Genomic DNA, 14,683 nt, shown 5'->3' on the forward strand with positions numbered 1-14,683 from the left:
CGCCCACCACACCACAGGGCCTTGCAGCCTTGTCAACCATCCCCACCACCAAAAGGAAATGTGTTTCTTTCTTTTTCTTTTCTTTTTTTTAAAGAGCAGCAACAAACATCTCTGTACACGGCGCACGGAGGCGACAGGAAGAGGAACATCACTTCAGAGAGGAAAGAGCCACAGGGTGGGGGTGGGGGCCACCAAGCAGAGAAACGGAGATCTGATAAGGGAGCTCGCTCGCTCAGTGAGGCTGGAGTGCAGCTCTGGGGAGACTCAGCCCCTCATTGCTGAACTGTGGGGTTATCTGAAGGCCAATGGTACCCGCCTTCAGGACACACAAGTTCTATGTCCAGGGCTCAGGAAGATGCCCTCCCTGGAGCAGGATGCCTCCTGGGGTGCCTACTGTGGGCTCAGGTACCCCAGGGGGCAGAAGACTCCTGAGGTCAGACAGGCCCCCAGATGGCAACCAGTGGGGTCCTCTGGGAGGGTCAGATCTGCTTTGGCTTTGAGCTTTTGCTCTTCGGAGAGGAGAGCTGGGTCTGGACGTGGAACCGCTTTGAAATGCAAAGGTGGCCAGGGGCCTTTCTCTCCAGCTTGGCAGCTGACCTACCTATGGACTTAGGAAGATTTCTACCTCCCTAGTCTCAGTGCCCACCAGAAGAGCCTGTGGAACCTCTACAGCAGAAATGTCCAACCTTTTGGCATTGTGCTGTGACATTGCAATCTACAGATGTGGTACAGTGCATTCATAACTATCCTGGGATGCCACATGTGGCCCGTGGGCTAAAGGTTGGACATGCCTGGTCCACAGTGTCAGGTGCTGGGCGAGGAATCCAGAGGTTCTGCAAGCCCATTGTGCGGTCCTGAGCAAAGGGGCTTAAGCGAAAGAGATGGAGACCGGTCCAGCTCAGAACCAGACACCCTATATCCTAGGACACCCCTAGGCTGAGGCCTGCTTGATTCTCAGTGTCCACTACTTCCGGGCTGAGATTCCTCTGATGAGACTCTCAAGACGTCGCCCAGCTCATTGCCCGAGCCTGCCCTCCTGGACAGACCTGCAGGCTAACCAGAGACATACATACAAACCTGTCCTGGAACTAACAGGCAGCTGGGGCAGTATCCGAACCAGGCACCGGAGAGGAAACAGATCTATCATGAGGGCCAGAGCCCTGATTTAGGGGGCGCTGAGGCCAGGGCATCCGAAGGCTCTGGGCTAAACACAGGAGACTGGACCACGGAGAAGCACAGAGACCCGCTGGGCTTGCTGGAGTTTCCGTGGACGATCCTTGTGTCCCCATAAGCTGTTTTCTGCTTGGCTTTTGTTTCCTGAGACAGGGTGCAGCCCAGGAATGTGTTGAACTCCTCGTCCTTCAATATCCCAAGTGCCAGCCAAGCCTGGGCGGCCGAATGCCGGGAGCGAGGCGTCCATCAGGTCTGTTCCGAGAGCGCGGCCGGATGGCAGCCACCAAAGCGCCCTCAAAGACTCCGTGGTAAAACTTCGAAATCCACTGTCTCCATTCTCTGAATTCCCCTGGCTGTGTGCAAATGGTTTGTACCAAAACAAACACATAAAACTCAGCAAGCGAGCTGCATGGTGCTGCACTGTAGTTTTAAGTGCAAACAGGATTTTCACAGAAATAAAAGGCCCCTAGAGAGGCTCTGAAAGTGGGTGTCCACCCCCATGCTTCATGACTCCCTGGACATCCTGCTTCCAGCAGAAGTGGACCACCCTTAAACAAGTATCCAGGGCTTAGTGATCAGAGCCAGCCCCGGACATCTGTGGAACCCTCCCACACCAGAAGGAGCCCTTTAAAGGAACAACCGTTTCATGAACACGGATGGCAACCAGTTGTTTCCCCGTGCCCCCCGCCCCCCCCAGCCTCCATTTCCTAACTGAACTGTCCTAAGCAAGTCACCCTCTCTGAGCTTAGGTACTTCATCTGTTATAAGAAGGCACTACAAGGTGGCTTGGGTAGTCAGGGGCATATGATAAGCTCGGGGCCATCAGGTACTCCCCAGGAAGCTCAGCAAACATGCTTTCACCTGTCTTCTAGAAGTTCCACGTCCACCCCTGGAAGTGTAGCAAGAGGCATGTGGAACAGTCAGGCCACGCTCCGCTCTGGTGCAGGGAGGAAGAGAGGGACTGCCAAAAAAAAAACTAAGGCAGAAGTGCTTGCTGGGAGAAAACCTGTCCTTGTCAAAGAGGCCATCACAGCCAGACTATGGCCTCTGCAGGGCCAGACATGCCTTCATTCTCAGCTCCTTCAGCCTCCTATGAAGCAAAGCCACATGGTGTCATTCCACCTGACACACACATGCCACATGTAGGTCACATATCCACAGGGCTTGCTGGAGTTTCTCACTATACCATGGAAGATCCTTGTGTCCCCATAAGCTGTTTTCTGCTTGGCTTTTGTTTTCTTTTTGTTTTGTTTTTTTGTTTTCTGAGACAGGAAGGTGTTGAACTCCTGATCCTTCAATGTCCCAAATGCTGGATAGACAGGTGTGTGCCATCATACCCAGCTGTGCCCCATTACTCTGATCAGTAAACTGAGGCCAGGAAAAATAAAGCAACTTTCTGGGTTTCTAGCCACATGAAGTAGATTAAGGACTGTAAGTGGCACTGACCAAGAGGCCTGGTCTTGTTCGCTGTATGTTAAGGACCTAAAGCCAAAGACCCCGGCAGGAAATAGGCCAAACGTGTAGGCAACTGGGAATGCCCCAGGCTTGGTTCCTTCACCTTGGTGCGTCTCCACAGTTGGCAGCCGAGGAGCAGCAGTGGGCTGAGGTTGGGGAAACGCCTGGAAGAGACTCCCAGAATCCACAGGGAGGCACCATGGGGAGGCCCAGGGCTGGGCTGCCACTCCCCCAGGATACTTGAGCCTGAGAGCCCATCACAGGTGCCTGTGACCCCGCAACACACACGCACGCACACACACACACACCGTGCCCCGCAGGCTCCTCCTTTGCTTTTCTTACCACCGATTCCCCACATAGGATTGATGAACAACGTAATAACGGGGGCAATCACATTATTCCTGAATGCATTTTAATAAAAATCAAATAAAAGCAATTATATGAATTTCCAAGAGGATCACCTCTCCTCCTTTCCCTGAGGTAGAAAACAGAATGAATTCAGGAAATCATTAAAATCAGAAACCCGAGCCAGCTGCCACAGAGGTACCGGTGGCTGCCACACAAAGACAGAAGTGAGCCCCAGTCCCGGAGGGCATCGTGGGCACCCAGCGTCTTGGGCTCAAGGAGTAGAGATTCCAGCTATGAGTGAGGAGTGTAATTAAGAGCTGGGCCAGACACTTTGAAACAGGTCGCCTATGCCCCTTTCACGCTCCCTCCTCTGCAGATAAGCCAGCTTCTAGGAACCCTGCCTCCTCCAATGGGAACTCTTCCGTCCTGCCAGCGAGGGGCCTGGTGGGGCTCAGAACAGGGTCCCCACACTATTCCTCAGCTCTCCCTCTGTGACAGGGAAGGAAAAGGAAACTGCTCAGCCCAGGTGGAGGCTGGGGGAAAATGGGGACCCACTGAGTGCCAACTGGAAATAGCTCCCATCCCCCAGCACCCTCCCCAAAGGAACACTGGCTTGGGAGTTGCAAAGTGACCCCCCCAATGTCCCCATCTATCACTCTTGTCTCACGTGAATTTGTGGAACACAAGGGGCCCTGTGGCATGTTCAAGCCGCCCACCCCAGCTGGTGAAACAAAGCCGAGAATGAAATCTGGCCACCAGGTGGGCCTGGGTCCTGTGGTTCAGGCGATCTGGGCACATGGCCTCAGCACTTGCAGAAAACACAGAGTACCCCAACTGCGTCTCCTGGTCCCCGCCCTGAGCTTGTATAACGTGTCTCCAGGCAACATCCAGGGATTGCTCGTCCTCCCTGTTGGGACACACTTCGGCGAGGAAAGATGTGACTGCCCACAGCTGGACACAAGGAGTCCTAAGTCTGCCTGGCTGTCTTAGTCTCCAGGCCCAGATCTAGCCTGCCAAGACACAGTGGCGGGTAACCCTGTCGTAAGGGGAAGTCTCCACTCAGGTGGTGGCCTTTAGGCGGGAGGTAGAAGGAAAGGTAAGAGTCTGCCACCCTGTGTATTCATGCTGATTAATGGCCCATATCACCACGCCACCCAAAGAGGACACCCAAAGTGGCCCAGAAGGGAGCCCCTAGTCACGCTAAAGTTCATCCTTCTCGAATACTGGGGCCTGATTTGGCATAGGGGAGCTTTAGCTGCAGTCCCCCTTTGGGGACAGCCTAAGTAAAGGGGAAAACGGAGGCTAGGAGGCCTGAGCTGTGTTCTCAGGCTCACCCATGTTCTCTCTGGGCATGCGTGCACGCGTGTGTCCGTGTGCAACACACTAGGGTGGGGGTGAGCCGGTCTCTAGTTGGCAAAGCTGTCTCACACTCTCTGGTCTCCCTCAGTCCCTGCTGCCGCCACAGCTGTGGTGCCCTCCTACAGGATGCTTAGGGAAAGGTCCCAGCAAACCCCAGCACAAGCACTGGGAAAGGGGAGGATCAAGGGCCCTCTGGCTGCCAGCTTCCTCTTTGAAGAGGGAGGACTGCTGGTCTCCTGGTCCTGGACCCATGGTAGGCCTTCAGGTGCCCTGTCAGGCCTCTGGACCTTAGTGTCCCCATCTTGGATATGATGGCTGTGGCACTGGCTGGTAACAGCTGACAGGCAGGGGCTCAGAATGGCATGTGAGTGTTCATTCTGTCCCCTCAGCCAGCTGCCTGCATACTCCCTGCACCAACCCTCATGGTTTGGCACATTCTAGGCTCTCCATAAATGGGCACGTGGGATGTATGGACCTGTCCACAAGGAGCGTGAGTGTCTTCCGTGATCTGCACACCTGTGGACTTACACACATGTATGCATGTATGTGCGTGAGCTACTGTGTGCATACGTGCTCTGTGATGCACCCGAGGGCACGCCTGCTGACCTGCACATCAACAAACAGGAGGCTACACAGCACCCCAGCCTCAGGGAACCTCCGTAAGACTTGCTTCCCAGTCCTCAGGGTAGACTGACCTCGGAGCTGAGCAACAGGACCTCAGAGAAGCTCCATGCCCATGGCGGCCCATCTCTCCATCGGTTGTCACTTACACTCAAATTCTGAGCGTCAGTCAGAGCATCTGCTTCGGGTCTTGTATTTAGTTTCCCTGAGATCTGGGGCGGGGTGGGGGGGCTCTGCTTTGGGAAGTGGAGGGATGGCCCATGATCCTGACAAGGGTCTCCCAGGGTGGGCTTCCCCAGAATGAAACTTTAGGGCTAGAAGGAGCCAAGTGCCCTGAGCAGGGGGCAAGGAGCAAGGAAGGCTCCTGTGGGTGGAGGGCACTGCCCAGGCATACCTTGCTCAGAGAATGACAGCTGCCAGATGTTGCTCTGCTCCCGCTGGCTGCATCAGGAAGAAGGGTCCTATCTCAGAGCAACTGCCTGCACGAAGAGGCCAAATGAGGTTCTAAGTGGCCCTGGGGGGCAGAGCGGGGGGAAGCACATGGTGATCCTCAAAGTTCTTTCTCTTAAAGAAGGCAGGATTCCGAAACCACACAACTGCATGCATTCTCTTAAAGAAACAGTGAGCCAACCGGTCACACACACGTGTGCTCCAACTAACAGTTTAACAGGATGGAAAGTGGAGTCTGGGGAGATGGCTCAGTGGTTAAAGGTGCTTGCTTGGAAGGCATGCTGGCTCAGGGTTCAATTCTCCAGTACCCACGTAAAGCTGGATGCACAAAGCGGTGCGTGCATGTGGAGTTTGTCTCTGGTGGCAAGATGCCCTGGCAGTTCCCCCCGACCACCGTGTTTAAAAAGGAAGGTGGAGGCTGGGGAGATGGCTCAGTGGTTAAAGGCCCCTCTTCCACTGGCTTGCCAAGCAGACTTCAGCATCTAAGTGAAGTAGATCCACAGTGGCAGCTAGTGTGGCCTTTCCAGCAGCAAACACCACCAGGGTAGAAACAGAGGACCAATACCATGAGGCGGTTTCTGCCCTCCACATGTGCGTCACGACGTGCCTGTGTCCATACATGCACACACATCATGCACACGCCACATGCAGACACACAAATCATTTTTTTAAGAAGCAAGGGATGAATTAACAGCATTTGGGGAGTGGTTCTTTATGGAAAATAGGGTTCAAATGTTCCCCAGCGCTAGAAATAATGCAATTCTTAAACTGAGTGGTCATAAGCTTTCATCGGGATGTGCTTCGTAGTCCACAAAGTCTTCTAAATATATTTTATTTATTTATTTGAGAGAGAGAAAGAAGGAGAGAGAGGGAGGGAGAGAATGGGCGCACCAGGGCATTCAGCCACTGCAAAGGAACTCCAGATGCATGCGCCCCCTTGTGCATCTGGCTTACGTGGGTCCTGGAGAATTGAACCAGGATCCTTTGGCTTTGCAGGCAAACGCCTTAACCGCTAAGCCATCTCTCCAGCCCCACAAATAGTCTTTTGTATATAGGAAATATAATGTAATAGTCTTAACTATGTGCATGCCCAAGTTTACAGGGCTATCGCAAGGCCAGGTTGGCTGAGAGGCCTCTGAGATCCCAAGAGACTGGCATCCTCAAAGGTACCCCAACCCTGCTCTGCAGCACTGCGGGAGTCTGGGCTCTTCCCAGGTCCAGCCAGTTCCAGAACGAGGCTGGGCACAGACAGGAGCTTAGGGAAAGAAACCCAGCTTATTCTCCACAGCGTCACGCCCATTCCTCGCCCGATCTGGTCACTGAGGGTCTCCTGTCAGCTACCATCTCAGGTTTGGCCTCTGAACTTCCCACAGGGCTCCAGGTGACACTCCTGCACCCCGTGAAATGGGTCTAAGAGTTGTGGGGACCATATGGAAGACTGTGTATGTGTGAGCATTCTCCAGCCTGTGGGAACTCTCCATAGATGTTGGAGTTTAAAAAAGAAAAATCAGGGCTGGAGAGAAGACTTAGCTACTATGGTGTTTGCCTGCGAAGCCTAAGGACTCAGGTTCAATTCGCTAGTAGTCACGGAAAGCCAGATGCACAAGATGGAACATGTGTCTGGAGTTCATGTGCCTTAGCTAGAGGCCCTGGCATGCCCATTCATTCATTCATTCATTCATTCATTTTCTCTCTCTCTCTCTCTCTTTCTCCCTCTTTCTTTGTCTCTGAAAGGAAGGAGGGAAAGAAGGAAGGAAGGAGGGAAGGAAGGAAGGAAGGAGGGAAGGAAGGAAGGAAGGAGTTTTCAAACATCACTGCAACAAACCCCTCCCCCTCGGCTGAGGTCCCGTGAGCTGCCGGGCTGGTAGGTAGACCTGAGCCCCAAGCCTGGCTTCAGGGTCTGGGTTTCTTTTCCCTAGGCACTGTGGGCTCCAGCGTGATATGGGTTCACCACAGCCTCTCAGGACAGGAGAGGGAAAGTGAGAGGAGGGAGAAAGTTTTGGTAAAAGACAGTGCATTACCAATTCCACACCAGTAACCAGAGACCCCTTCCCTGGACAAAACCCCAATGGCTGCATGTGGTTATATGCCCTGGGAGCCTCAGAATCTCCAACCTCGTGCCGCGCTCTAGGGCTCCAGCTCAAATTGGGCCGGGGTTGGGGGGGCAGTGTGGAGTGTGGGGGGGGGGAGTGTAGATCAAAGGCAGAGGAAATTAGCATTACAGTGAGCCCGAGGGCCAGGGCGAGGGATTAACTCACCCTCTTCTACCTGCAGTTCCTCGCACAGCCCTGGGAGCCTGCCTGGGTTGGGGGAAGGGTCACTTTCCACCTTAACTAAACCCCCGTCACACACCTGAGACCCAGTTATACTGGAGACCGGGCAGGGGCAGTGATATGGGTGGACTGGGGATGGGGGAAGCCACTGAACTCCAACTTCAACAGCTCAGAAAGGAGGCTGGGCTGGGGGTGGCTGCAGAGCCAGGAAGCTTGGGCACGGAACTCTGTGGCGTTACTGTGGACGTACACGTCTGCAATTTCTGTGCTCCCGGCACCTGGGTGCCGGCTTACGGATCCATGATCCAAAGCCCACATACACTCATGTGTCTGGAGCACGGTGAATAGCACACGCGTGCACGCGTGTCTGTGAATCTGTGACTGGGCGTGCTTGAGGGAGGGCCTCTAGTGCCCGTGAAAAGTCCTGAGAGAACAGTTTTGAGCTTGTGGATTTAGGGACACCTGGGGGCACAGAGGAGGAGAAAGTGTAGTCCTGGAGTTCCCTGGGAGCTCTGGATGTATGGGGTAGCTCAGAACCCTGCTGGAAAGGAATTCAGATGGCCCACAGCTCTCCATCCTGCCTTCCAGGATCCCCCGGGGACTGACCTGTCATGGAACCTCTGTATATGGCCACCTGGCTTAACCTCTCCTTGCCTGAGTTTCTGATTTGAATTGAGAGTACTCAAGGTGTGGCTTTGAGGAACAGGAGGACGTTGGGCAAGGATGCTTTAGTACATCCAGTCCTTTAGGGGACACAGGCTGCCCCAAGTTGGGGGGAGGAGAAATGCTTAGTACAGAGCTGTCCTGCCAGATGTCAGGAGGGCTGGGCAGACATTGGCAGTGCCAGGAAAACAGGGCATGTGGTAGGGGCTTCACAAGTCAGGTCCACTAACCCTAACCAACCAGGCTGGGCCCCTCATGGGACAGTTTAGGGGCGACGGGGCCCCAGAGTAAATAGCTACTTCTTTGCTAAATGTGGGGATTGTCCTTGGGCCTGTAGGGGGCGATCTAGGTCATCACACTTTACTACAGGTCAGAGGGGGGTCTGTCCTCTTTTTTAAATCTCTACACCCTTAGGGAGTCCTCTAGTCCCTTTCCAAGAACCTCTTCCTAAGGAATGAAGATTTCTGGGACAATTGTTCTTTTCCAGAAATCCTGACACCAGATGTCAGGACTACACTGGCTAGACCAGTTACCCATCCAGGGGGCTCACACAAAAAACTTGAGGGCTGGAGAGATGGCTTAGCAGTTAAGGCACTTACCTGTGAAGCCTATGGACCAATGTCTCACTCTCCGGATCCCACGTAAGCCAGATGCACAAAGAGGCAAGTGCAGGGTCGCATGTGCCCACTAAGTGGCGCAAGCACCTGGAGTTTGACTGCAGTAGCTGAGGCCCTGTGATACCAATTCTCTCTCTCTCTCTCCCTCTGTCTAAAATAAAAACAAATAAATAAAAACCCCAACCCAAGTCTCAAGATGGGCTTCTTAAACCCCTCTTGCCTCGTTGGGCAAGAGCTATGTCTTCCTTCAAGCTCCTCTTCTTGTAAATCTCTCTCTCTCTCCTAAAGCTCTAAGATATAATAAAATCTTTTGGGGGACTGAAGAGATGGCTCAGCAGTTAAGGTGCTTGCATGCAAAGCCTAACAACCCTGATTCAATTCCCCAGTGCCCATGTAAAGGCAGATGTACAAAGTGGGACATGCATCTGGAGTTTGCAGTGGCTGAAGGTCCTGGTGTGCCCATTCTTTCTGTCTTTCTTCTGTTTCTCTTTTCTTGTAATATTAATGTGTGTGTGTGTGTATCTTTCTGTGAACCTTGTCTTCTGGGCTGTGGATTTCATGAAATTCATGACACTCAAGAATCTGGGTGCATTGGCAGAGGAACCCCATTTCCTGTATCACTCACACCATACCTCTCTTTCATTGTGTCCCCACATGTGTACCTCCCACCTACCTCCTGCCCCAGCAGGAGCAGCTCCCTCTTTTCACCCATTTCATTCATTCATTCTTCAGCTGGCTCCAAAGACTCCCTCGGCACGCCCATTCTGCAGAAGGGGAAACAGACGCTCTGAGGAACAGAGCTGGATGCAGAGACAACAAAGAAGGCCGCTCATGACAGCCCAGCCATCTCAGCCCTGCAGTGTGCTCGGGGCTTCCAAGGCCCCCAGAGCCAAGGACTGGTAACAAACATTAACATGCCCCTCCCCCGGTGCACAGCAGCCGCTCAGCCCCTTGCACGGGGTGCATGGAACGTGGGTCTGACACCTGGGTGGACCCTGATGTCTGCACATCCGTGCCCTTGCTTGTCCACTGAGGTCTGGCTCCTCACTGGGCAAGGCCCATCACAAATGCTACTGTCCGTGATCTTCCTCACACTGCCTTATCCTTCAGTGGCATCTCCACGCCCTGTCCCCCGATAGACCATGAACTATCCTCTCTTGGCACTACTTTAGCTCTCAGGGGCTCCTAGGGGGAAGGCTGGCCTTGTCTTGGCACATTCCACCCCTACCTCTAGGTCAGGGCAAGATGTACCAAGGCTGGGAGCATCATGGAGCCCTCCAGATATTCAGCCCATAAGCCGCCAGGAGCACGTACAGCATCGTCATGTAACGTGAAGTTTAATGAGGCTCCAGACCAGATTCAAACTTCAGCTCTTCCACTCATGAGCTGGGAGATCTTCTACTTGTTATTTAACCTCTCTGTGCCCACACTATCCTTTTGATTTTTCTGTTAGCTTTTTTTTTTTTTTTTTCTAGCCCAGGCTGGTCTTGAACTCACAGCGACCCTCCTATCTCAGCCTCCTCAATGTTGGGGCTAAAGAGTGAGTCCAGCTTATTTTGAACAATATACATATATAAACATGAGAGAGGGAGAAAGAGGAAGAGAGAGAGAATGGGTGCGCTAGGGCCTCCAGCCACTACAAATCAACTCCAGACCCATGCACCACATTGTGCATCTGGCTTTATGTGGGTACTAGGGACTCGAACCTGAGTCCTTAAGCTTTGTAGGCAAATACCTCAACTACTAAGCCATCTCTCCAGTCCCATATTTGTTTGTTTGAGACAGGGTCTCTCCTAGGCTAGCCTCAGTCTCTTAAACTCTTATTTCCCTTGATGGTACTCCTTTGTCAGCCCAAGTCTGGAATTCTAGGCATGTTCCACCAAGCCAGTACACTCATCTATAATGGAAATAATAATACAGTTCCAATGTCGCATGCGTGTTATGAGGATGAAATATATGTAAGGTTCACAGTATATGTAAGTTCTTAGGTTAAAACGTGGTATACAGTTTGCTTTATACACGTCCACTGTTAACAGACTAAAAGGAGGCGCTGTTACAATCTCTATCTCCAAGGCAATGGGAGTCCCTGCAGGAAACGAAAATGCAGTTTACATTTCTAATCCCACTGAATGGCAGAGCCATCCTCCAACTTCTTATCTTCAAGCCCACTTTGCAGACAAGGAAACCGAGGCTCCCAAAGGTGGCCATAACTTCCTTGCAGGCTCTCGGGCCCGAGCGGCAGAGCCGGGGTGGAAGGCCAGGTCACAAAGCTCCAAAGTCCACACACTCTCAACAGTCCCCGCTGCCTCTCTGTCTGGCAGGGAGATAAGCCGTGTACACAAATAGCTGTAATCCGAGGTAGAAAGTGATAAGTGACAAACAGGAGTGATAAAAGGGTCTGGGAGGGCTCAGGAGGGCGGCAGTCAGCCGCTACAGGAAGCAAAAGGGTGGCGGTCAGCGCAGCTTGGGAAAGAGGGTGTCCTTGTCCATTCCGGGTCTCAGCCTAGCCTGGGAGCTGGGCAGGCATGGGAGGCAGAGCTGCGGGGGGCGGTGGCTACGATATATGGTCCCTATAGCCACAGTACCCAACATAGTGGTCAAGAGAACCCCAGTAAATATTTGGGAAAGGAAGAAGGAAGGAAGGGGACAGAAGTGGGGAGAGAGAAGAATAGACAGAGAGGGAGGTCACTGCACCATCCCACTTGGCCCAGGGCCAGGCCCTGTCACAGGGTGCAGAGTCAAGAGCTCCCACAGATGTGTGGAGGACCGTGTGCCCACCCCCGTCAGACCTGAGTTCCCGACAAGTAGATATCTTGTTTGATACCAGAGAGAACTTGCCAGTAGGTTTAAAGCAGGCTGCTCAGTAGGGTGGGGGCCGGGGGTTGCTGTGGCCTGCTGGGAGTGGCTCAGGACAGCCTGCTGTTGCCCTTTGGGGAGCTGTGTGAGCTGGCTGATGTTTCCCTGGTAGCCCCTCACAGCCAACTCCAGCAGCAGGAGCACTGACACGATGGGAATCATCAGACACTACCAGTCAGGTGCGCCCAGCTCTGGAGGCCGAGGCGTTAAACATTTACCAAGCACGCCACTGGGCCGAGGTCTGCTCACTGCTCAGCGAGGGAGCAAGCCTGCCTTCTTTACCTCTGGGAGGTTACAAGGAAAGACAGAGTCTTCCAGGGAGGAATGAGGCTACGATTTTCTGGCTTAGCAAGGGGACCCAAGTCAGATGAGTTCAGGAGCCCCTTCCTGGCTCCAAGGTCCCAAGAAAAGTTGAGTTTAAAGAAAACAGTGATCGGGATAATTACTCCTGCCAGGAAATCATTAACCACTTGACCCACAAGGTGGGAGTAGGTCAGGAACCTGAGAAGCCCTGTGCTAACAGATGACACAGGTGGAAGACCTTGTCCAATGTCACACAGTCAGGGAAGGACACCAGGACAAGAATCCTTGGGAAAGAGAGGCTTTGTGCCCAGGGCTTGACTCCTCCACCAGACACGGGCTCTATAGCAGCCTAAACAATACCTGCCTCCCTCTGTTGGGTCTCCAGGGACCTAGCTGGGTGTCTCGCACATATATGTTGTAGCCAACAAGTCTTGGTTAAATGGGTCTATGTGTTGGAGGATCTTGTTGTCTTGTAGACTTTAGCTGGTGGGGGGAGAGGGGGATTGGGAATCCTCTGAACTATCACTATCTGGGTCCCATTCTTTTTTTAAAAAAATATTTTTTATTTATTTATTTATTAGAGAGCGAGAGACAGATAATGGGCGAACCAGGGCACCCAGCCACTGCAAATGAACTCCAGATGCATGCACCCTCCCTTGTGCATCTGGCTTACGTGGGTCCTGGAGAATCGAACCGGGATCCTTTGGCTTTGTAGGCAAATGCCTTAACTGATAAGCCATCTCTCCAGTCCCCCATTCTTATTTAGTAACATGGAATCAAGTAACTTAGGGTTCAAATCTGGAAACAGCAACCCCCCCCCCAACCAACTTGTATGACCTTGGCTAACCACCTTCAACTCCCATTTTCTTTTCTTTCTTTCTTTTTTTTTTTTTTTCCAATTTTCCATTTTATTTGTAAACGGAGAAAGATAGAGAAGAGAGACCGTGTGTAGCAGGGTTTCTAGCCACTGCAAGTGAACCCTAAGCACGTGTACCACTTTATGCATCTGGCTTTACGTGGGTACTGGGGACTTGAACTCAGGTCATTAGGCTTTGCAGGCAAGTGCCTTAGGCACTAAGCCATCTCTCCAGCCCGCTGAACTCCTGTTTTCTTCCACTACATTCAGAGTGTGTTGCACAATCTGCCGCCTGAGGTTGGCTGCGGTGGCACGTACATGGGACAGAAAGTGCTTTTTACAAGCTCAAAAGCATTGTCCCCACAAGGGATGGACGAAGCTTGATTGATCAAGCTCGCTCTGGAAGCTTCTCACACTCTTTTGCAGCCATGGGTTCCTGGTGGATGCTGGCTGCGACCCGGGATGCTTTTCTTTTAGGATTGATGGCTGGGGGTGAGATCAGCTCTTGGCTTGGAGAGCTGGGGTCTAGGTATGAAGCAGCGTAACCAGAAATGACAAGGGAGATAAAAACAAGATGGCTGTGCGTCTGCTGGCAACTTGCTCCTTTGCAGACCAAAGGGAGAGGGTCAGTGGATGACTCTGTCTCTGTAGAGCTGGTCCCTAGGCCTCCTTCACACCTACCTGTGTGAGCAGAGGGCTGGCTTCCGGGAGTGGGCGGGAAATCCTCACGTGGTCCTCTCATGGCGGCTAATACCAGACCAGTGTCTCAGGTGATGTCACGGAGGAGAAAAGCACGTAACTCCTAGGGCTGGGGAGATGGTTCAGCAGGTAAGAGTGTTGGCTGCACACATATATCCGAGGATCTGTGTTCAATTCCCAGCACTCACGTAAGAAGCCACGTGTAGGGCTGGAGAGATGGCTTAGCAGTTAAGGGCTTGCCTGTGAAGCCTAAGGACCCTGGTTCGAGGCTCGATTTCCCAGCACCCAAGTAAGCGCATGCATCTGGAGTTCGTTGACAATGGCTAGAGGTCCAGGGGTGCCCATTCTCTCTTTCTCTATCTGTCACTCTCAAATAAATGCATAAAAATAAACAACAACAACAACAAACAGGTGTAGACATGCATGCCTGTAAGCCTAATCCTGAACGGGGACAGAGACAGGAGAATTTCTGGAGGTCACCGGTTAGCCAGACTGACCAAAACCCGGCAGTTTTAAGTTTCACTGAGAGACTCTGTCTTGAGAAAACAACATGAAGGGCAAAAGGAATGCAGGGGAGGCCACACAGGCTCTACTCTGACTTCTGAATGCCTGCGCACAGGACGCGTACAACTGCACACACGTACATGCACGCATGCACAGCAAAACCCATGGCACACACAGACAGGCAACTTCTTCAGACGGGCACCGGAAGTCCTCTCCTGGCAGGGTAGGGGCCTGGCTGGCTGGGAGGGGTTTCAGCTCACCCCAGGCTGTGGGTGGATGAGGAAGGAAAACATGGGGGTGGCAGTGCTCCTCCGGCCCTCAAAACAGCATCTGAGGGACTGGAGAGATGTCTCAGTGGTTAAGGTGCTTGGCTGCACAAGCCTAAGGACCCAGGTTCAATTCCCCAGTACCAGATGCACGAGGTGGCGCATGTGTCTGAAGTTCATTTGCAGAGGCTAGAGGCCCTGGCATCCCATTCTCTCTATCTGCTTCTTTCTCTCTCAGAT

At 52.7% G+C, this 14,683-nt stretch overlaps 1 long non-coding RNA gene across 1 annotated transcript in view; it reads right to left on the reverse strand.

Moving 5' to 3' along the window:
• LOC123455803 overlaps window positions 1-14,683 on the reverse strand; it is a 38,375-nt gene that overhangs the window by 17,968 nt on the left and 5,724 nt on the right. Inside the window, exon 2 of the long non-coding RNA XR_006634149.1 lies at window positions 13,656-13,782. This is a non-coding gene — a long non-coding RNA (uncharacterized LOC123455803). The remainder of the gene's footprint in view (window positions 1-13,655; window positions 13,783-14,683) is intronic.

Source organism: Jaculus jaculus, chromosome 18 (assembly GCF_020740685.1).
Source record: "Jaculus jaculus isolate mJacJac1 chromosome 18, mJacJac1.mat.Y.cur, whole genome shotgun sequence".
In the NCBI taxonomy this organism is placed as follows: domain Eukaryota; kingdom Metazoa; phylum Chordata; class Mammalia; order Rodentia; family Dipodidae; genus Jaculus; species Jaculus jaculus.